This window comes from Aedes albopictus, chromosome 3 (assembly GCF_035046485.1).
Source record: "Aedes albopictus strain Foshan chromosome 3, AalbF5, whole genome shotgun sequence".
Classification (NCBI taxonomy): Eukaryota; Metazoa; Arthropoda; class Insecta; order Diptera; family Culicidae; genus Aedes; species Aedes albopictus.
Window position 1 is genome coordinate 183,709,388 of NC_085138.1, and position 24,601 is coordinate 183,733,988.

Below are 24,601 nucleotides of genomic sequence, written 5' to 3' on the forward strand. Positions count from 1 at the left end.
TGCCTAATTTAATTAGTTGTGTGCATATTTGCCACCAATTTAGATTAAGATTAATGCTTATTATACCCTGAATTCCCCACCAAAGTCATATTCTTAACTGTCCTTTTGATTACAATGGTTTCAGTACCAAAAGTCCATCAATTCGGACATAAGCAAATGTGGGAAATCAATTAATTCATGAGGCGACCACATATCAGGGCAAATTGGGGTAAAATGAACAACTATTTGTACCCTCCCGTGAATGATTCTAAAGCTAATCGATAAACCGTATTTGTATACATAAAAAATGATCCAGGACTTCGTGTATTGCAACCAGTGACATTACAAAACAATACAAAAAATGTTATCATTCAGCAGTTTTAGGGGAATGTAGGGTAAAATAGGGAAAGTATATTTAATAAATGCGCATGACAACTGTTAGCTTCCAATCGCAATCAGAACTTTCCATAGCAGTATCTATTTCTTATAAATACATTTTAAATCTCATTTTTCTATGATAATAGGGCAAAATGGGGTAAATTGGACAACTACTGAAGATGATTTTGGTGATAACAGATCTAGTGCTTTTTGTTTAAGCGAAAAAAAAAACAAATTCAAATCAGTAACATTAAAAATCTATTCATATTTATGTAAAATTCACAATTTTCAGCAGTTGTTGGGACATATGGGGCAAAATAAGCATTTAAAAGGATTTTTCATGTATGTTTATGATTTCTATTGACATCTAATTACACATACAGCTATTTTCAACGATCTACAGTCGTGCTAGTGGTTTGAAAGTACATTTTGATTCTCTTTTTGTATGAAAAAAGGGAAAAATGGGGCAAAATGGACCACTTCCCGTGCCGTGCGGTGAATGAATTTAGCACCAATCGATTTCTCGTATTTTTTTACGTTAGAAATGGTCAACTTCACGTACCGAAACCAGCGGCGATAAAAGATCCGTTTTTTGGGTCGATTTTTCCCACTGTGCGGTGCCCTGCGGTCAAAATCGACCCTTACAGCAATTAAGTGACCGTGGAAATAACATCCTCGGAATCCGCATTTCAAATTGCACCGTAATTTATCTGGTTATTCATTCTGGGATTTCTCTAATATCTACTCCCGGAATACTTTCGGGATTATCCAGGAGATTTTGTTGGAATATCTCACCTGTTCAATTGCGTATAAGAAATTCCCGGAGAAATGTATACAAAAATGCAGCAAATCGTTCAAATTTTAGCGGGATAGAATTTTACACGGTTCTCAAGTAAGCTGTGTTTCAAAACATTTTGTGCATGAAATGATCACCTACATCTAGACTGTTCTTATACCTAGAATACGGTATGACTAACCATTAGTATGCTGCAAATGAAAGGAAGCAAACCTCATGCAGTTGGGATCCGTTTCACAATCTGCTGGTGGGGTATGGTTAGATGGATAGTTACGCTGACACGCGCTAAGTTTAGCCTTTGCTGCTGCTGTTGCTGTTGGTGCCTTTGATAACACGACCCCCATCGTGGCCATCAATGTGTGGGTGAGTGAGTTGTTCAACGAATTGTGACGCAGGCGCTGTCCTCCGAAAACATTCAACTCTCGACGTTTTTCCGTTTGCTCCTTACGAGGCTTTCGAAAGCAAAACATTAATCAACCTTTCGGTTCGGTATACAGGATGCTGCACTTCGACGATATGAGACGCGTGGGAAAACCGTTACACTGTAGAATATGAACTGTTCAAAAATGCACACCGAATCGGATAAGGATTGTCCGAACAACTCCTGCAGACCGGCTGCGGTCTAACACGTCCGATCAACACTCACCGTCTGACTAACTGCAGTCGCAAGCTGTCGTCATACGAATGGGTGGAAATTGCTCGGAAAACAAATAACAAAAATATTGTGTGGGAGTAAAATTACGTTCGATTTACGTCATTGCAAGTGGGTGTCCTGTTCGGTAGGCATATGTAGCTGCTGATTGGCCATCTAACCGACCACGCACTAAGGGCAACGACGGATACGAGAGTACCTAAGCGAGCTTTGCGGAGGATACAAGCTTTGCGAGCGTGTGAGCTTTCGGCCGAGTGGGTGGTAGTGGGTGGATTTTGATTCTTGTGAATGTTGTCAGATGTCACCGTGGGAGCTACGAATGGAAAATGGATGGAAATTAATATTTGTCATGTTTCGTGCATGTTTCTTGAACCGAAGTTGTAACTTTTAAATCATATTAATTTGCATTTTATTCAGGGTATTATATCCATCACTTAAATGCAGGTGTTACACAAATAGCAAGTAATTGCAAAAAAAACTAGCTTCACAATAAAATATAATGTTGACAATGATTTTGTTTTTTTTTATCTGTGTTTACGAGATTTTCAGTCCGGCGAGACTGAGGCTTTATTTTCATTCCGAAGGAAAAGCAAACATTTTTGTGATAGTAGGATTCGACCCCAGATTATAGGACAGATTATTAAAAGTCTAAAAACTTAAGAAAATTACTTGGATTAAAAAGAAAATCGTGGTTCTCGTTATTGATGTTCAACAGGGGAAATGCATGCTTGAAATCCCCAGAGACCCCCTGAAAAGCTCCTGAGAGCTCTGGTATCAACTGAATTCCACTGAAACACTCCTGACATCTCTAGGTACCGCTCTGAAACCCTCTGGAACCAACTGAAACATCCATATGACCCCCTTGAGCCCCCTGAGATCCCCTTAAACGCGCCCCTGAAGCACTTCCTTCTAAACCATAGGGGGAAAATCTGCTCAACAGACACCTGAACAGGAAGGTCTTCATGGCGCAAATTTCCCTAATGGAGGAGAACGTGCCTCTGGAGCTGACCTACTGATACCTGATGGTCGCCAAACCCTTCGTTTCTCTGGATAACAAGAAGGCATTGCTTCACATCGTGCACATCGCTCCCTCAAGATTAAGCCTGCAGCAACGAACATCGATGACTCGCTTTGTAGAGTCCATCACGATAGCATGCTGGCACTTAGTCAGTTTCCCGAGTGGTGCCTGCTAATGGCAAGGTTATCACTACCCTTCAGGCTCTATCAGCTGCACCAGAAGGTTGCTGACAGTAGGGTCTCTACCTGCCCCAGCCCTCACCGAGGACCTTTTTCCAACAGCGGGCTCGGATCCAACCCAGTAGACCGACGCCACGACAGCAACACTACCAGGATGTTCTCTCTGCGGCCACTTAATTGCTGTAAGGGTCGATTTCGATCGCAGGGCACCGGCATGACTTACGAAGCCGACTCCGAACCCCTGGACCACCTCTTGTACCGCATCTAAACTAGCCATTCTCGGAGTCCACGCACCACCTCCTCTGTAGCTCCAAGACGATATGGGTGATAGCCTTTGGAACGGTATTCCACCTAAACTCATCCCTACACATTCTATGGACAAGATTGTCCGGAGTAGTGCCCTCCCCGCATGTGGTAAGCATGTGGCCACGCATTGTACGAAAACGCGGACACTTGAACAGAACGTGTTTTGCCGCCTGGAACCCTTTTGAAACTCCCTAAGCGCCTCATGGAACCCCCCTGAAAACCCTGAAACGCCCCAGAGACTTTCTGAGACCCTCTGACCCTTGAAACGCCCTTAGACCTCATGGAATCCCCTGAGCTACCCTGTAACACTTCTGAAATGCCACTGAGACGTACGTTAGAAGTTTTCCAATAAATTTTTCAAAAGATTCACGTTGACACTATTCGACATGTTCGATTCCTTGTAATATTCCTCCAGGGATTTTATCTGAAATTTCTTCAAGGATTGCTACAGAAGTTTGCGCATGTATTTCTTCTGGAATTCTTCAGGAGTTCTTCTCGAAATTCTGAAGATTTTTTTTGGAATTTTTTTCCAGGAGTGTCTCTAGGAAATCCTCTAAAAATTTCAGCAAAAGATACAACTTCAAGAGATTCTTTGACAGAGATTCGGGATTTTTTCAAAAATTCTTTCAGATATCTCTCTTAGGATTTTTTTACCGAACTTTTTTTTCCAGGAATTCTTTCAGAAATTATGGACTGAATTTCTCCAGAGGTTCCTTCTGGTATTCATAGATTTTCTCAGGTTTTCATTTCGAAAATCCTTTTGGTAATTTTGAAAAAATTCTTCTCAAAGTTCATCCAGGCGTTCCTCTATAAATTCCTCCATGTATTCTTACAGCGATTGCTTAGGCTTTATTCAGACTTTTCTTCGGTGATTCTTCACCAAATTCTTCCGGTGATTCTTCAGGAAATTATCCACAGATTCTCGAAGCAACTCCTGTAGAAATTACATTTGAATCTATTCATTGCTTGACTCTTTCGAGGTACATATTCCTAACTACCTGCAGAGGGTTCTCCAATTATTCCATTATTTTTTTTCAACGATTAGTTTAAAAAAACCTTTCTTTTTGAAAATTCTTCTGGTTCTTCAATGAATTTCTCCAGGATTATTTCCGTTTCAGTAGGACTTCCTTCAGAAGTTTCTTCAGGTGTACTAATTCCTTCTAGGAATTTCTCCAGAGGTATTTTCGGGAGTTTTTGTTTAGATTTCTTTAGAAAATCCTTCAGAGAACTTTCCGTGATTTATTTTATTATACCATTATCTGCAACTGTGTTGTTTAGTGAATAAAATATTGCTATTTTCTATAGCCTAATCGATAGAGCTCATTTTTCTGAGTATGACGTGAATTGATTGGATTCTAATACCTTTGTTTTGATGGTTAAATAAAAAAAAAAACAGTTTTAATTTGCGTGGATAGAATGACAGTTCAATCGATAAAATGACAGTTCAACCGGAACAAAAAAATTTCCCCATACAAACTTTAAAAATAGTTGCCGGACTCAAAAAATAATGAAATTTTGGATTTCGACTAATTTTTGGGCGGAGAATCGGATTATGAAATAATCCGGATACCCCTAAAGGACCCAATTGTTTCAGGGATTTCTGGATAGTGTTCAGGAGTTTCCATCCAGAAATTTCTCCAGAAATTTTTCGATGGAATAACTTTTAGAATCCCTCCAAAAATTTCTGATGACTTTTGCTTTTGGAAATAAGGAAGAATTTTAAGAAGCTCTTCAGTAATTTTTCCAACGAGGACTCCAGAAATTTATACAGAATTTTTTGTTCATGACTCCGTCTTAAACATTTCACAAAACTTCTTCTATGAATCTCCAAAGATAAATCCAGAAATTTTTCATGGGACCCCTTTAGATAACCCTCCAATGATTTTTTTTAGATATTCATTCAGGGATTCTTACAATTACTCTTTCAGTTAGATTTCATGCAATTTCTGTGAAAAATACTACTGACAAAATCGCAGGAATGACAAGATATATCTCTGACAGAATCGCAGGATCAGTATCGTAAAATTTGTGGGAAAAACTTTTGAAATAATTTAAAAAAAAAAAACTGTGCTGAATGTTTAATGAAAATTTTGAGAAAAACATCTGACAAATCCAATGGCTGAACTTTTGATGGCCTTGCTAAATTCCAGAAGAAAACTCTAAAATTTTCTAGAAGTCTCTAGAGATATTTTTGAAAGAATTTCCGAAGGAATCTGAGCAGAAATTTCAAAAGATTTTTTCAGTATAATCCTTGTAATAATCTCACAAAGTACTTTTGAATAAATCTCAAGAGGAATATCTGAATAAAATCCTCAATTCTTGAAGAAATCTCAAGACGATCTCTGACGCATTTTTCAAAGAACATGGAGAAACTCAATGGTAGATTTCATAGAAAAGTTAATTTATGTGTTTTTGGAAATAATCCTGGAAACATCGTTCAATAAAACTTTTGAAAGCATTCCCGGAGCAATCTGTGGACATACTCCTTAAGGAAGTCCTTTGGGAATATCTAGAAAAACGTCTAGATAAGCTTCTTCAAAGAACCCTAGAAAAAAACTTCAAATTTTCTAACGGAATTCCTGTAGAAATTCAAAGAAAATATTTATGAATAAATTTCTTAAAGAACCCGTGCGAACACGAATTGTTGGAGTTAAGGAAGAATTTCTAATTAATTCAATGGAAGCTTTTCTAGAGGAAAAGGAAGAAAAACAACGTCTGGAAATCGTCTAGAGGAAGTTCTGAAGAAAATCCTAGAAGAATTTTTAAAGCAATTCTTGAATGATGTTCTAAAATAATTTTCAAAAGTAATCGTTGGAAGACTTTCGGAAAGTGCTTTCTGGAGGATTTTCTAAAGAAATCCATGGGGCAATTATGGATATATTCGTTCTGTTTTCTGAAAGAGTTTTTTTTAATAATAACTCTTTGAGATAACTTTGGGAAAATACTGAAGTAAACTAGGGAACGTTCATAAATTACGTCACGTAAAAATTGACCATTTCCCCCCCCCCCCTGTGTCGCACTTTTTGTATGAGACCCGTCAGGGTTGTCGCACTTAACTGATTCCCCCTTCCCCCCTCACAGCGTGATGTAATTTATGGACGTTCCCCTATGAGTTCTCTAAAATATCCCTGGAAAAAATTAAAAGGAATTCATTAAAAAATTATCTGGAAGATTTTCTAAAAGAAATACGGGAGATTTTCTGAAGGAATATTTGGAGGATTTTTTACATGAAATCATTTGCTAAATGGATAATTCGATAAATTTCTGAATGAATATCTGATGTGAAAAGTTAAATGATTTCTGAAGAAAGTCGTGGAGAAAATTCTGAGGCAATCCATGCAAACAATTCTAAAATAATCTTCCGGGAAATTTATTGAATTTTTATTTAACTTGTACACCCACATGCACCAAACATAGAAAAACTGCATGAAAACTGAATTTTCGATAAAATGCTCGAAGTTTTGACATATATTAGCAATTCTTGCTATATAAGGAATCGTCCAAGGGGTTCCTTCAAAAATTTAGAGATTCGTGACAAGCACCTGATGAGGCGTAGTTACTAGTTGAGCTGTATTTGCCGAACGATCTTTCTGTACGAGTATTTAGTGTAGATTTATACCGCTATCTGCACGGTCGCCTTTTGTTGTTATTCTGCAGTGTTAAATACAAGTAAGTGAACCTAGAGTTTTGTACTTTATTACGACGGTCTCCGAAGAAAATTTCAAAGAATTCTTTTACGAAATTTGGCATGAGTTGCTTCACCAATCCCTCCATGGGTTTTCAGAAATCATTTCAGAAATTTTTGAGAAATTCCCTCAAGGATTACTTCAGAAAATCCTCTGGATATTTATTCAGAAATTTCTCTAGGTATTCGTTTGGAGAATGTATTGGAGATTCCTTTAGAAAATCCACTATATATTTATTCAGAAATTCTTCTAAAATCTTTCTATTCATTTTTCTTTTGGAAATTTGATCGAGTAATTGGCTAAAGCTTCCCTCACGGAATCTTAAAAATAACTTTCATGATTCATTAGGAAGTTTTCTTCAGGGACTTGTTCTGAAATTCCTACTATTCTTCAAATTCCAATTCTTTCAAAGCATCTTGCTGATTTACTTCTGAAATTCCTCAATTTTTGTTCCAATATATTATCCATGAATTTGAGCAGAAATTCCTTCAGAGAATCTTTCAAAAATTCATTCAGAGATTCCTTCAGAAATTTGTTTCGACATTTATTCGGAAATTTCTCCAGCAATGTCTACAAAAACTATTGCATACTTTTTCAGAAAATGTTTCAAAAGTTCCTTCAAAAATTTGTACTGAGGTTAGTTTGGAAATTCTTCCAAGGATTTCACCAGAAATTGGCACAGCAACTTCCAATTTTTCTAGAAATTTTACTAAGGATTCCTCCACAAGTTTCACAAAGAGTTGTGTAAGAAAGTTGTGTATGAGTTTCAGCAGAAATTCCTCCAGGGGTTTCTTTAGAAACTTTTTCATGGATTCACCCTTTTTTTCCGGGACCGAAAAATCCTTCGGAAATTCCTTTAAGTATTCTCTCAAACGATCTTCCAAGGATTTATTCCAAAGCTTTTCGCGGAATTTGCTTTAGAAATTGCCCCATGATTTTATTTGAAAATCTAATTTACTGTCAGAATTTTTTTCCAGGATTTCGTTATAAAATCCTCCAGGAATTCTTTAAAAAATGTGACACCCATTCGGGAATTTTCTGCCGGGTTTCCTATAGAAACTGCCCTATGGATTCCTTCATAATTCTTTTCGAGGGATTCTTTCTGAAAATCCCTCAATGCTTTTATTATAAATTCGACTAATAATGTCTTCAGAAATATCTCCAGATATTCATCGATTTATTTATAAATTTCCTCAAGGGTTAAATAATCTTTAACAAGTTCCTGAAGAACTCTACCAGGGATTTCTACAGAACTTCTTTCGGGGACTTCTTTGGAAACTCCTTGTAGATTTACTTTAAAATATCATCCAGGAAATCCTGAAGAAATTCAATCAGAAATTCTTTCACAAAATTTTCCAGGGATTTCATTAGATTTTGAAAGTCTTCCAGAAATTTCCCCGAGAAATCCTTTAGAAAGTTATTCACGGATAGCTTCCAAAAAAGGTTGCAGAAAATACTTCAAGAATTCCTTTCATAGATTGTTCCAGGAATTTATCTACGAATTTCTTAACTTTTTTTCATGGTTATTCCTCCAGAAATTTTTCAAAGCATTCATATAAAAATCCTTTCATGAAATTTCTCAAAAATACTCCATGGGTTTTTTTTTTGAAAATTATTCACGGATACATAAGGAATCAGAAATTCAGAACTTTTTCAAATTTTTCTCAGAAGCTTCTGAAGAATTTTCTCCAATGATTGCTTTAGATATTCTACAAGAGTAATAAGGAAATTCCCAAGATTTCTTCCCACTACTTTAGATATTCCTTCAAGATAATTCTCTTCCTGAAATTGCTCCAAGGATTTCTGAAGAAAGTTTTCTACAGATTTTTTCGGAGATTCTCATAAAGGTTCTTGCGGAAAGGCTGGAAGACATTCTTGCAGGAATTCACACAGAGATTTAATCAGGAACTCCAACGTATTTTCTCAGAAATTCTTCTAGGATTTCCTCCAAACGTACATACACTCCCGTTCAAAAGTTTGGGGTCACCCCCTCAAAAACATGTCATTTTTTAGGCCCATATCTCCACCAATTTGCGTTCGATTTCAAAACCCTAGGTTTCATTCAAAAGATAATAAGTCAAAGAAACTTTGAACATGATTTAAAAGAAACTTTTTCAAAAAATGTAACTTAACCCAAAGTTGCCAAATTTTCTAAAAAATGAATATAAACTTACGGCAGTGTCGCTGGAAGTTGGGTCGACCAAATTTTAAGATGAGAGCGGTAATATGACCCATTTTCTATAAGCTTTCAACTGCTTTTTACAGAACTTAGCTAAAAATCTAGAAAAAAAAGTTATTAAGTAAATTAATCCTTGATGTCATCGACCAAAAGTTTGGGGTCACTATCGTAAAAGTGATTTGTTGATGTCTTTGTCATCTTTCATTCAATTTTAATTCTTCTTGGCTTATTTGAAACAAAATGAATGATTTAGGATTTTTAAATATCTCAAGAGGTTTTGTTGGGCATTCCACCAGGGGTTTCCAGGTGCTTCTTCAGGTATTCCTCCACGAATTTCCCCAGAAAATCCATCTATGAATTCTTAAAATACTCCTGTTTTTTTTAGAAATCTTTTCAGGAGTTTATTTAGAACTTTCTTCGTATTCTTTTAGATACCTTCTGAAAAATTTCTCCAGCGATGCTTTTCAAAATATCTTTAGAGAATACTTCAATATTCCTAGAATAACTTCAAGAATTCCAGCAGGGATTTTTTCAAAATTTGTTCCAGCAGTATCTTCAGGAATTGTTCAAATGGTTACTTCAGACTCAGAGATTCCTCCAGGACTTTGCCCATGGGAATGAACCAGTGAAGGGGCCCTAAAATCGAGGAAACTAAACTTACTAGCTCTGATTTTACCATGACAGCACTGGAAATAATTTATAACACATCTGGTCAGTAATCTGCCGAAGCATTACTATGATCTTTTTATGGAATTTGCTACAAATTTTGGAATCTACAAGCCGGGATAGTATAAGGCATCACCAAAAATATCAGGAATATATTACAATTCTCGGTGAGGAAATCATAAGAAATCTTGAAAGAAGTTTGGCGAATGAGTAGTTTAAACTACATGCAATTGCATGTATCCGCCAAAAATGTTGTCATTGCTTAGGGATCTGTAGTTTACTCCGGGAAATTTATGAACGGTTAGTTTGTCTTATGTTTGGCATTCCTTAAACAATAAGTATCAATCTCGATGCAAGATCCAAAAATTCACGTGATGGTTGAAAGCCTGCCAGCATAACTATGAGTAGTAATGCTCCATCAGCCATCAAACATATCAACCAGCAGCGCCAGCAGTGTTGATGAGTGCGTGGTTAAATGCGATATGCATTCAGACACCCCAAGTAAACGATGTTGGCTTCTAGCAGTAGTGTAGTGGCGGTGGCAGTGGGTGAATGTTGCGCTCAGTCAGGTAAAGTACAATTATTGTTACGAACAGCGAGGGAGAGCGAGAGAGTACCTACCTAAGGCACACCTGCGCTTGTTGTTGGTTGGTTGGTCGGTTTGTGCTGATGGTTGGGCTTCAGGGAAATCTAGTCTTGTTGTTTCGTCTTCGGCGGGTGGATTTCAGTTCCAAACGCGTACTTCTGCCCAGCACATCACATCATTGTTCGTTGTCGAGCCGCGCGCGCGGTCCACGTGCCAGAAGAATACTTTCTCGGTGTCCGTCCATTCCAAACGTGATTCGGATTGTTTAATTCGCGGGTGGCCGTAACGTAGACCTTGAGGGTCTCGCTTTTTTTTTGCTGTGAATGGTACAATACTTTGAATTTGAATAATCAAGTGTTACAGCTGTTGGTCAGAGAATTTTTTGTGCAATGAACAAATTACGTGAACAAGTTTAGTGGAAGTTGGTATTAGACATGTGCTTCTAAGTACTGCAACGTGATTGCTTCTGAGAAAAATGGATATTCTTCGTTGAAGAATCGATATAGGCATAGCTAGCATTACAGGTGGAGCAGTGAATATAGTAAAAGTTAGTTTAAGAGTGATTTGTTTGGGTCCAAGTTCACGTTTGGTTGCCATGGTAATGAACAAGGTTAAATTTTTGCAACATTCTAGTTACCAACACGCACTGTGACTCACGGTTGGAAGGGTTGCTACTGAAATTCGAAGCAGCGAAGGAGGGTGTCGTCCCAATCGGAGCATTGCTCGAATAGCCTATTATTTATGAATCATGAATACTTCCAGGGCTGTTGTAGCTGTTGCAAATTTGGCAGGTTCTACAAATTTGGTCGCAGTTGTCGTGAAATTTTCTTGAATAAGTTGGGCACGGATTCAATATCTTCGGACGAAGTTCACTCCAATCAACTTTTCGAGCCTTGATTTTATTAGGATAGCAGATACAGAAGCTTTGAGTTACTGCATTGCATACTAAACAGTAATACTTACTTGACACTTGATGTGCCACAACTCCTCTACTGAATATGGTTTTAGCATAACGTTCCTCCGGCATACGAGCTAGGTGCCCAGCCCACTGGGCTTTACATACTTGGAACTATTCGCAGTTCACGCAACACCACCAGATGCCGTCCACCAGTTTACCGCCGTCTATTGCACGCAGCATTTTATGTTCAAGCACTCCAAAGACACTCCGATCAACTTCTGCCAACGTCCATGAGTCATGACCTTATAAAACGACTGGAATAATCACAGTCTTGTACAACGCGAGTTTTGTTTTCGTTTACAGCTTACGGGACTTCGACTAGATCGCAGACCTAGGCCTCAGCCTATTAAAAAGAGACACGGACAAAAATTTGTACGTAGAATTAAAAGTGTTATTCCTCTGTAATTCACGCACTCCAGTCAATGCATTTTTTTGTGTAGAAGTCAAATGAGACTATCTAACGAACAGCAGGCAGTTCTTCCTCTTCCCATGTTTTTGATATAGGGTAATTGATCCGATCATGGAGGAGTTAAGCGCTGGGTTCATGTTTAAACCACAATTGTATCGCCCCAAGCAAACTTTTTACATGGATTGAATTGAAAATAATAAAATCCATCCTTAATCTACGGGAAAATAACGAAATATTGCCACTTTGATGTTGTTATGAGCATTTTATTCGTTTTTATCTGAAAGATCATTGTGTTCCTAATGTTGCGGTATGTGTTCCTAATGTTGCGGTATTTTGTTCCTATTGTTGCGGTATCCCATTGAAATCATATGGGATACCGCAACATTAGGAACACTACCGCAACAATAGGAACACAGCAGCAAACACATTTATGAAAATATTTTTTTAAAATAGGTTTTTGGGCAAATCTTAAGCAAACAAATGGTGCAATCTCATAATTTAAGCACCATACATCTATTAAAAATACCTTTTGGTAACATTTCAGTCGAAAAAGTGCTCAATTGCCATTACCGCAACAATAGGTACTACCGCAACGATGGGAACAATTACCCTAATCGGTGTAAGAGTTGACACAACTGCTCAATACCGTGTTTAAGAAACTTGGCCGGGAATTTGTTCTTCCCAGCTGCCTTGTTGTTCTTCAGTCCACTAATGCCACTAATGGCTCTCTTGACCTCGTCTAGCGTTGGAAATTCCACAGCCTGTCCATTCCGTCGTCGTCGATTTGAATTCCGCCTGTTGTTCTTTCTTTACCAACTTTCAACAAACCCTCGAAGTGCTCTCTCCACCTGGCAGTCACCACTGTTTTGTCTGTCAGTAAGTTTGCATCACAGTCGTTGCACATGACTGGAGAAGGTGCTGTTTTTATTCGCACGCCTTTGATTGTTTCGAAAAACCTCCGCATATCATTCTGTTTCATACCCTCTTGCGCCTGAGCAATCACATTTCCCCAAGTTTTCTGCGGTGGATTCGTTGGCCGGCTACTCTTGCTTTCCTATATCGCTGCTGGGTGCCCGACAAAAGCATTCGGTTTCTGGCAACATTCTTCTCGTCCGTTATCTTCTGGCACCCTTTGTCGAACCCCCCGTTCCTTGGGCATCTTTAAGTAGTGCCTGTCACCTCTCGCGCTGCCGTACTTATTGCTCCGTGGATAGACTCCCACAGAGTTTTGAAATTATCGCTGTCGTTGATCTCACTGATCCCCTTGTCCATCTTCAGGTCAGCTACCGTCAGCGTACCGTCTGCTGATAACCGCTGGATGGTGAAACGCACCGATCAGCTTATATAGAGTCCGACACGGTTAATAACTGAACTCGAATTTTACTAACAACAAGATGATGATCCTTGTCGATGTTGGGACCAGTAAATGCCACTTTTTTTTCGGTTTTCATCTGTGATTTTGGTCAAAAAAATCTTTTTCATCTGTAGGAAATTTCAGAAAATCTTAGTAAAAATCTGTGATAGGTTAATGTCTGCAAAATCGAATATTTTTGAACAATTTGTTTAAAAAAACGGAAAAAAAAATGTTCTTAGAATAATGTCGACCAAAACAATCCCAGGTTGCATTTGAAGATCATCAGAAACCACTAGAACGTCTAAAACAATGCGCCTGGGGCTTGGCCTAGGCCATCCAACTAGAAGATTTAATTTCTATTATTTAAATTTGAGTACCTGAAAATTATAATAAAGCTTATTTTTCACGAAAGCCATTGTCGTTGTTTAAAAATCTTAAAAATCTTTTTTATTGCAAAAATCTTTGATCTGTGATCACAGATATCTGTAGGCGAAAATAGGAAAAAACCTGTGTAATTCTAGGTAAATCTGTGTATGTGGCATCACTGGTTGGGACCCCTAGAAGCCCTAACATCACTGTACAGTGGTCCGTGGGCCGTATTTAACTGAAAAAATACGCCTAAATTATTAGTTTTAGCTATACGCCATCTTCGGGAAAGTTTCAACATAAATTGAACATTTTTTTCCAGTAATGTGCAATTAGGGTGAAATGGTTCTCAAGTTCACAATGTCAATTTTTAATTGTTTCCATGTTAGGCAACGAAATGTTCTACAAAGTTGAGAAGCACTTAATTTGGAACAACTTTCTATCTCTTATGGTTTCAGTAATTATTTTTAACCTTCTAATGGTAACTTGGGGTCAATCTGGACCCCAGGCAATTTTGGAATAATGGCAAACAAGTTTGGTATAACATATTGACCCAATTTTAGCAATATCTTCAAATTAGACATAGATCTATAATTTAAGTAAAAAAGAGTTGAATTCATGGCGCACTTTGATTTTTATTTCACGTCAAAGTTAAACCGGGAGATTTTGTATAGCTGGGGTCCATTTAGACCCCAAATTGAATTCTCTATACCTTTTGATTGTGATGTTTTTGAGCATTTATGTCTTCGACAAATTTGTTCGGTGAGTCAAGCGTTATCTGGCGAGGCATACGTTAATTCAACATTTTCCCACTAGATGGTGCTATTTGGAATTCAAAATAGAAATATAATGTATTCTAATATATATATCTGAAGATATTGAGTTTTTAGAAGTTTGATGTCTTCGGAAGAGTTGCTCAATATATCAAGCGCTAACAGATAGTGGATTGTTATATTTCAAATTCCACCACTAGGTGGTGCTAGTGTGCATGTAACATTTTTATCCCATATACCACAGAGCCCTTATTACTCAGAAAGATATTTCTGATATTCGCATTTCTCGTGAAAATTCATCGCCCAGTTACACTAACTTGACCATGCTGCACGACACGCAGCCAGCGTTGTGCAATAACGTAAGCAGAAAACGTTGCGCACACCTCTGGATTTGAAAGCCATAACTACAAAGATTTGAAATGCTCGTCGAAGGAAATATTACCAGTGCTACGTCTGTTTGTCTGTGGATAGAGCATTCGAGAAATGCGAGAGGCTTTAGGATATAAGGTCGAAGGATAAAAGATCGAATGGACAAAAAATCAAATGGGACAAAAGGTCGAATGATACAAAAGGTCGAATAGATTGTTTGGCTTTATGAATCGCTGTAATAATTGGAGTTTCAAATGACAATATTTCAATCCATGATTCATCCTTCTTCTACCCGAAGACTGTTCTATCAAGGAAAATATTATTTTCCACATTTGACTTTAATGAATGAAATAACATTACATTCATGGGCATCTATTTCGGATTGCATGCGATAATAAATTGCTGCATAAAAGCTATTGAAAGTTTTCGTAAATACTTTCCTATTTTCCAATAACACTAGTTTATAAAATAAAACGAAAGTAGTGAACTTCTGTCAACGACCAAAATTTTTGAAGTACAATTTAGCACTGATTTCGAAACCGTGCTTCAAAAAATTTTGAGTAGAGCCGTTTTTGAGTTTTAGCTCAATATCGAGTTTTACAACTTTAAAAATATGGAATTTACTTAAATTCAAATACCTTGCGTTTTGTTCAACCATTTTCAAATCTTTTTCCATAAATTGAAAGCTGAATACAATACCATTAGATCATCTTAATGCAGGTTTTGCGTCAGATTAATGAAATTCAAGATATTGGCGAGTTTTAGGGACGATCTCCTTAAATTTTAGCTAAATTTCCAAAAATATGTAAAGAAATGTTTTTTTTTCAATAAGAAAAAAAAAACAGTTTAAAATTCTTTCTCAACGTTTATTTGATGTATCGTATGTAGGCGAGTTACAGTAAAAAAATCAGCTCAATCGGAGCATTGATTACGGAGAATGAGATGTGTGAAGTGAGCGACGTTGCTTAAAAATAGAACAAAAATCGATTTCAAATCATCAACCTGTTCTAGCAACACTGCTACTGCAATGTGTTGTGAGTAATCGCCCGTAAACAAATTGTCGATAGTGGATTAGATCCGTTTTCTCTATCCGTCGGTACTATCTCCGTAGAATCCCGAGTATTTTCCGCGATCGTGTACGTATTATCCAGTTCCGCCGTGACTTATCTGGACCAAAACTCCGGTTGAGAAGTTTGGCTTTGCTTACCTCCAAAGCAGACATTGTTTTGTGCGGCGCAAGGTGCAGCGATAAGATCGTCGTGAAACGATAAGTGAGCTATCTTTAGAGTAAAGTGGGGCAAAAGTTCGAGTGGGGCAAGAGTTTCTTTTCAAGTTTTTGAGCTCAATTCAAATTATTTCTATCGGGTGTCAAGGTTGTTCGAACCCTTTTTGAAAAAGAGTCTTTCACTCCAAAAACTATGGAAATTGATCAATATTTCGAGAAGTTATGACAAAATGTTGGTTTTTGATCAAAAAATTGTAACATGCGATGGCCCTTCCAACGCATGAAATGAAATTTTAATGAAATCGAATTCGATATTTTGTTTTGGGGCGTAACTAGGTATATTTTGAAGATACTCTAGCATGTATAACTTTTTGCAAAAAAGATTTGGAAATCGTATTTTACACATAGTGGGGCAAAAGTTCGAATTGTGGGGCAAGAGTTCGAGACATGTGGCAACTTTAGGTATAAACCTAAAATTCTGCAAAATGTACATATTATCTCTAAGAGTGATGGAATTAGTGAGAAAAGTCGATTAAAGTTGAAAAAAATGTTGTTTTATCTGAATTTGGCGGAAAACTACTAATTTTTGGTGTAGTAAATTTAACCCTGATTTGGGTAAAATCCAAATCGAATTTTAAAGTGTATTCCAGTTCTAACATCAAATATTAAGTGGTTTCAGGTATTCCTGTTACCAAAGTGTCAATATAGTGTGCTACGGGTAGCGAAATTCCACAAACACTAGATTCGAACTTTTGCCCCAGTGGTGGGGCAAGAGTTCGAATAAAACACACACATACAAAAAGTGTTGTACTCAAAATTGAAAAGACATTTGGCGTAACTTTGTTCAGCAAAATTTTAGCTCATAAATGGTAGAATCACCACACGGTATTTATTTATTTTTATCCGTTTCGATTTTTTGAAATAGGTTGAATTTTCAACTAAGGTCGAACTTTTGCCCCACCTTACTCTATCTCTCTTACGTGATTGCTCTGTCCGTCGAAAACAACTCGAGAACAAAATGACGCTCCGTCGCACTCCTCCTAGTAGTGGCAAATCGTCTAATTCCTCCAAGCGCGTACGATCGGATGATGATGCTGCCAGTCTCCCAAACCCCGACGTTGGAGGCCGTTATGCAGGCGATGAATGACCAATTCGCAAAAACTATTTCGCGTATCGAGGAGATAAATGCAAATATCAGCGGAAAAATTGACACGGTGAAAGCGGAGTTAGACGCTTAACTGGAATCAGTGTTGCATGATATAAGCACCTTCAAGGCGGACTGCACTGAGAGGCTCATATGCAACGAAAATGCGCTGTGTGCTCTGGACGGAAGAGTGGCTAAAATCTCGCAGGAAGTTTGTAGTCTCGAGAACAGGAATGAGCTGATCGTGAGTGGAATTCCGTACCTGAAGGACGAAAACCTGGTGACGTATTTCAGGGCTATGTGGAAACATGTCGGTTTGCCGGAGGATCCCATTCCATCAGTCGATCTACGTCGGTTAAAACCGAGCGGCAGTTCTGAACGAAAGGGAGATGGTTTGATTGTATTGCAGTTTGCGCTGAGGAACAACCTAGACGATTTCTACAGCAAATACCTCCAGAAACGGGACCTGAAACTATCTCACCTTGGCATTGACTCTTCTCGCCGAATCTACGTGAACGAAAACCTGTCCATCTCAGCACGTGCGATTAAAGCTGCAGCTCTGCGACTGAAGAAGGCTGGAAAATTGTCATCGGTGTTCACGAAGCTAGGGACCGTCTTTGTGAGGCGCTCCGCCGATAAACAGCCTGTACCGATACACTCAGAGGAACTTCTTGCTCAGTTTAGTTAGTTAAGTACTATTGTCATCGTCCACTTGTCGCTTTTTGTTGAAATGTTTTAATATTGTTTTGTAATATTTGTGAATAGGGCCCATATAGCCGAGGCGGTAAACGCACGGGTATTCAGCATGACCCTGCTGAGGGTGACGGGTTCGATTCCCGGTTGGTCCAGGATCTTTTCGTAAAGGAAATTTCCTTGATTTCCTTGGGCATAGAGTTTCTTCGTGCCTGCCACATGATATACACATGCAAAATGGTCATTGGCAGAGGAAGCTCTCAGTTAATAACTGTGGAAGTGCTCATAGAACACTAAGCTGAGAAGCAGGCTTTGTCCCAGTGAGGACGTTACGCCAAGAAGAGGAGAATATTTGTGAATGTACGAAGATTGTTTAATGTGATAAAACCAAATATGCCAATTACCGTAGTTTATTTACAGCCCCCTAAAAACTGCTTCCCCTTTTTCACGTGATGCCTCTGTTACAAAGCCACACCTCAACGAATATTCCTGGCGCGGTGATGAATGCCGTCCTATCTTTTGGTAAGCTGAACATATGCCATGCAAATGCCCAGAGTTTATGCGCACGAAAGTCGACCAAGTTAGACGAAGTGAAGGATCTCCTACACAACTCCAAGGTTTCGGTAGCTTGCTTTACTGAATCTTGGTTTTCAACAAAAAACAGTAATCGTAGTGTCGCCATCCCAGGTTTTTGCGTTGTTCGTAACGATAGAACTTATCGTCGTGGAGGTGGCATTGTGGTCTACTACAGGGAACACCTGTCCTGCACTACGATCTTTAGCACACAACTGTCATCCGATTCAGAGGACAAAACTGAGTGCCTTGCACTGGAGCTTCGGTTAGGTGGCGATAAAATCCTGGTTATGACAGTCTACAACCCTCCGGAGAATGATTGTTCTCGTTTTCTTGCCGACAAAATGACCGATTTTGCTACACGCTACAACAACATTCTGCTTATTGGTGATTTCAACACCGATCTATCCAAGCCAAGTAGAAAACGTGTGCAGTTTGAATCTATGCTGGAGAGATTCGGTATGTCCTCGGTGTAGTATACATAATGAGTGCTATAATGTAGAAATCAAAATACAAAATACCAAAATATGAAAATGAATTTATTAGCTATAAAGTATAATTAAAAAAAACATGAAAAATATATACATGAAAGAATTAATAGCATTTCGTTGAGCATTGGTACCCACTGTGTCACTGCAGGTGCCACTTATAGAACGGAGTCGTTGGAAAAGAGAAACGAATGACATCATATTATCCATCGCAAACGGAACACGTTCCTGTTGGGCATAAGTAGGCCTGTTCGGATCGGAGTTGATCAGTTTATTGGCAGATGTGAGACAGTTCACATCATCGGAGCAGCGGAGCAGCAGCGGAGTCGACCAGGATCCGCTCCGGCAGCGAGCAAGCGGGTGGCACCGCCCTCTGCTAGCCGGAGCGTACGGTTTATATTGGAAAAGTATTGAATAAGGTTTGGATCTTGATTGATTTGAATTTCATTTAATCTGAAATTGGATTAGATTGGATAATTAAATATGTATGTATGTAATTCATTCTAGGCGGTTTGAATTTAAATAAAATTTGAAATCTGTTATTTATTAGATTTGAATAGAAATTATTTTCAATTTTATCGATTTGGATTCGATTCCAAATAAGCTTGATTTGAATTTAATACTGATTAAGATTGGATTTGGGATGAACATGGAGCATAATAGGTTCTAAGATTTGATTATAAATGGATTTGATTAAATTAAATTGGTTATTCATTTATTTAATTTGAATTGGATGAAATTTCGATTGAGATTAATTTTGAAGTGAATTCAAGCTTATTTGAATTGTATGTGGATTGAATATTGCTCGGACTGAGATTGAATTTGATTAGAATTGAATTTCAAAAAGGATAGATTTGTTTTTTGAATTTGGATTGTAAGTTTGGATTAAACTCAGATTGGATCTCGGCTTGGATTGTATTTGTATTGAATTTGGATAAAATTCGATTTTCATTTAATCTAGATTTGAACAAATTACTTAGAATGTGTTCCGATTAGTTTTGAATCAATATATTTATGGATTGAATCCTATGCAACCTAGTTTTGGACAGTATTTTAAATGAATTTAAATTGTTTTCGATTGGGGTAATTTGAATTTGGATAATTTTGAATTAAAACTCCCTAAAAAAACGTTCAAATCTGTCATAAAATTGGTCGAATTGCTAAGGAGCGGTAACAGAGAGTGATAGGCAGAGAAGCCCGAAATTTACTGCATTGCCAATTGGAGCCAAAAAAAAAAACAACAACAATGAGATAAATAAATAATTATATTTGAGTCTGAAGTGGTATCGAAAAAAAATCGAGTATGATTGGAGTTGAAATAAGCTTGGATCCATGTTTAATTAGGACTAAGTATTGATGTCAATGCCTTAGGATTGGATTCCAATATGTCTTGAAATGGATTTTCATAAATTTTGATTGAAATTTGAATAAAGTTTGGATTGGATAATGAATAAATTTTATTTTGATTTAAATTAGATTGAGAATTCGGATTTGCAATTGGATTAGACTTTTATAGTGACATAGTAAGTTTGATATGGTAAGGTTTTGCCTTACATAATATTTAGATTATAGTTGATTTTATTTGAATAGGCTTGTATTGAAATCAGTTTGCATTTTGGTTGAATTCCAATTTCATTTTGGATTGGGTGTAGCTTGAAATAGTCTTCAATTAGATTTCGATTGAAATTAAATCAAAATTGTATTTCGATTCGGTTTGATTTGATTTACGAGTTATTAAAAAAAAAAGATTCAATCTCGAGAGAAGTTTAATTCCATTCTAAAGAAAAAAAAATCCCTCCTTCGTTGAACAAAAAAAAAAGAAAAAAACTCGATTTCCGCAAATTTTGTGTAAAATTAAATTTAATATTATTTAATTATAAGAGTAGAAGAGGGGGCGAATGAGTGCTATAATGTAGAAATCAAAATACAAAATACCAAAATATGAAAATGAATTTATTAGCTATAAAGTATAATTAAAAAAAACATGAAAAATATATACACGAAAGAATTAATACCATTTCGTTGAGCATTGGTACCCACTGTGTCACTGCAGGTGCCACTTATAGAACGGAGTCGTTGGAAAAGAGAAACGAATGACATCATATTATCCATCGCAAACGGAACACGTTCCTGTTGGGCATAAGTAGGCCTGTTCGGATCGGAGTTGATCAGTTTATTGGCAGATGTGAGACAGTTCACATCATCGGAGCAGCGGAGCAGCAGCGGAGTCGACCAGGATCCGCTCCGGCAGCGAGCAAGCGGGTGGCACCGCCCTCTGCTAGCCGGAGCGTCGAGGAGGAGCGGAGTCATCCCGGATCTCCGTTCCGGCAGCGAGCAAGCGGGTGGCACCGCCCTCTGCTAGCCGGAGCGTCGAGGAGGAGCGGAGTCATCCCGGATCTCCGTTCCGGCAGCGAGCAAGCGGGTGGCACCGCCCTCTGCTAGCCGGAGCGTCGAGGAGGAGCGGAGTCAACACGGATCTCCGCTCCGGCAGCGAGCAAGCGGGTAGCACCGCCCTCTGCTAGCCGGAGCGTCGAGGAGGAGCGGAGTCAACACGGATCTCCGTTCCGGCAGCGAGAAAGCGGGTGGCACCGCTTTCTGCTAGTCGGAGCGTCGAGGAGGAGCGGAGTCAACACGGATCTCCGTTCCGGCAGCGAGAAAGCGGGTGGCACCGCTTTCTGCTAGTCGGAGCGTTGAGGAGCTGCGAGGAAATTCGGCTGCAGGGTCACGATCACGACACTCGGTTGGTGAAGAACCAACATTTTTCCACAGAGACAGCTGTTCACAACTGGATCTGTTGATTACAAGTTGTCGCGATAAAGTGTTACGTTTCAACCAAGTGGGATTCCCAGGACTATCGCAACATGATCTTATCTTTGGATCTCTGGACTTTGACGCTAGCCTCACTTCAAGAGTAGACACGTATCGTGATTACATCAACTTCAACTCGCGAGTGCTGCGCGACGCCATTCTTTCCGTCCCTTGGAGTGCATTTTATGCAACTCGTGATCCAAATGAGCTGGTCAGCTTTTTCAACACCCACGTAAAGCAGATCCACGATGAATGTATCCCAATACGTACGAGCTTAATGATGGAACGCGATTTAGCCTACCAAGATTGGATTAGGGTACCAAGAGCGTCAAAGGATCAAGCGCGACGCGTTATAACGTCCTAAGAAACAGAACGAATAAGATTACGATGGTTGCGAATGCAAAAACAAGCTACTAAAATCGTTTCTTGGATAGCAGAACACCGCCTAGTGTTCTCTGGAAGCGTCTCAAAGGTATCGGAGTGGGCAAGGATAAATCGTCCACCGCATGCAACTTTCATCCCGACGATGTTAATCGCACATTTTTATCGAGCTACATCCCAAGTAACCACAACAGGCCGCGAAGGTCATTGACTCCTGACTCACCTGACCAGTACAATGCTGGGAAGTTGTAAATGTTGTATGTAGCATAAAATCTAATGCAACTGGGTTGGATGGGTTACCGATCAAATTTATCAAAATAATCCTACCGTTGGTCGTGCAGCAAGTAACCCATATGTTCAACTGTATCATCGAAACATCCTCTTACCCTACATGCTGGAAGCATGCCAAGATTTTGCCACTACGAAAGAAACCGCACCTGAACACATTGTCTAACCTCAGGCCGATTAGTATCCTTTGTGCATTGTCCAAGGCTTTCGAGAAACTCCTGGAACAGCAAATGTCATCCTTCATCGCGGAGAACAATCTGTTGACGGAATGTCAAGCAGGTTTTCGGAAAGGGCAAAGCATCCAAACTGCAGCAGTCCGTGTTTACGACGATCTAGCAAGCACGATTGATAAGAAAGGGTCTGCCATATTGCTCCTGCTCGACTTTTCAAAAGCTTTTGACTCTATTCCACACCGTAAACTTTGCTCTAAATTAGAAACGCAGTTCAACTTCGCTGGCTCTGCCGTAAACCTTATAGAGTCTTACTTGATGGATCGGACTCAAACTGTGTTTTGTGGAGACCAAAAATCAGAAATGGGCTTTTCCACTTCCGGCGTCCCTCAAGGATCGGTACTAGGACCCTTGCTTTTCTGCTGTCACGTCAATGAATTACCGAGTGTCCTTAGATACTGCTCTATACAACTGTATGCAGATGACGTTCAGCTGTATATTCGTCGCCTTGGTCCCTGCTCCCGTGAACTTGTATGGATGGTAAATGAAGACCTCAAGAGAATTTTGCAGTGGACTCAACAAAACCAATTATTCGTCAACCAATTGAAGAGCAAGGCAATGATTGTGCAGGGTCGTCGTCGAAGTCTTGTTCAATCGAATTTTTTTCCTCCTATCACTTTGGATGGTCAGACCATAGAGTGGACAGACAAGGCGATGAACCTCGGGTTCATGTTCCAAGCAGACTTCCAATGGGATGGCCTTGTAAATCAACAATGTGGAAAAGTCTACGCAAGCCTTCGATCGCTTTACTCCTCTGCTTCAGCTGCTCCGGTAGCTACTCGTCTGAAACTATTTAAGGCTTTGATCCTTCCTCATTTTCTTTTGGCGAACTGCTCCACGTTAGATCAAGCGCCAGCGCTATGGATAGGATACGAGTCGCGCTGAATTGCTGTGTACGATTTGTGTATGGGTTGAATCGCTACGACCATGTCAGTCACCTCCATAAAAATCTATTAGGATGCCCATTGGAAAGCTTTTATGCGTACCGCTCGTGCATGTTTCTGCGCAAACTGATAAAAACGCACTCCCCGCCAGCACTCTTTCTAAAGTTGTTGCCGTTCCAAGGACGTCGCCTGCAGAACTTGATAATTCCTCCTAACAACTCGACTAGCTACTCCAGTTCATTATTCGTTCGAGGTGTGGTAAACTACGATTCACTACCTCCCACAGTTAAACGCTCGACAGCAGAAGCAGTTTTTAAGAGGGACTGTCTAGAGCATTGGAACCGCAGTTAGTTTTAAACAATTAAGAAATTATGTTTTTAGACTAAATCAGTACTGTTTTTTATGTTTAATGGATAAGATTATGTATATTGTAAAAGACTCGGCAAAACCGCAGGTAGCAAGAAGAAAAGGTTCTCCTTTACGCTACTGGAAATAAACAAACAAACAAACAAACATCCTTGTATGGAAAGTCGGAAAAATTTCCGCTCTACTGTAATTTTTTTCCTTCGCGTTTTCGAACTCAGGGCATGATTCTACACCAAAAATGATCATCAGCTTACCGATTTCAAAAATGCTGTAAACTAGTGTAATTTTGAAAACAAACATTGTTGAATAGTTTTGGTAAATATAATAGAACTATTTATTTTTGTTGTTTTCTGTCAAATTTTGATCACTTTTCCTTGTCTTTCAATTTCTATTTTGTTCATTTGACCTTGTTCATTTGATGGACCGTTTGATTTGAAATTTCACACACAGAATGCACATTTTATATTTCATATATCTCAGAGTTCTGGTTACTTGGAGAAGTTCAGCAAAGTTGGTTTGTTAGGTCAAGAATTCACAGATGAGGGTCCGTTTGACTCGGAGTTTGCCACTAAGTGGCGCTTGTGAGCATACACATGTTTAATCATTTAATTCCTCAAGATTCTGATTACATATTTAGACTAATTTAGGATACTGAAAGTGAAGAACTTATAAATGATGGATCGTTTAATTAATTTGCCCCTGGCGTCAGTAAGCTTGAAAATTTTATATATCATTAGCTGTCCCGGTAATCGTCGTACTGCATGCCTACTGTGTACTGTGTGCTCCATAGAGAAGTCCACCAAAACTTCATCTGTATGGGAGCCCCCCTTTCCAAAGATCGGAGGAATGTCACACTATGCTTAGAAT

The 24,601-nt window shown here is 38.7% G+C and overlaps 2 protein-coding genes across 11 annotated transcripts in view; one reads left to right on the forward strand and one right to left on the reverse strand.

Annotated features, from left to right (window-relative positions):
* LOC115261355 (serine-rich adhesin for platelets) overlaps nt 1-2,068 on the reverse strand; it is a 66,900-nt gene extending 64,832 nt beyond the window's left edge. Inside the window, exon 1 of one of the 2 annotated variants that reach the window (XM_029862869.2) lies at nt 1,632-2,068. The gene's annotated coding sequence lies outside the window, so the exon portion shown is untranslated. Of the gene's footprint in view, nt 1-1,334; nt 1,498-1,631 lie in introns of those variants that run through there. The other variant, XM_062856226.1, reaches the window with a different exon arrangement.
* Nucleotides 2,069-10,397: 8,329 nt separating this feature from the next.
* Nucleotides 10,398-24,601, forward strand: part of LOC109398883 (protein bride of sevenless) — a 56,530-nt gene continuing 42,326 nt past the window's right edge. For 5 of the 9 annotated variants that reach the window (XM_062856266.1, XM_062856267.1, XM_062856270.1 and 2 more), the window contains exon 1: nt 10,398-10,972. The gene's annotated coding sequence lies outside the window, so the exon portion shown is untranslated. Of the gene's footprint in view, nt 11,024-24,601 lie in introns of all 9 variants that reach the window. The other 4 variants (XM_062856269.1, XM_062856274.1, XM_062856272.1 and 1 more) reach the window with 3 other exon arrangements.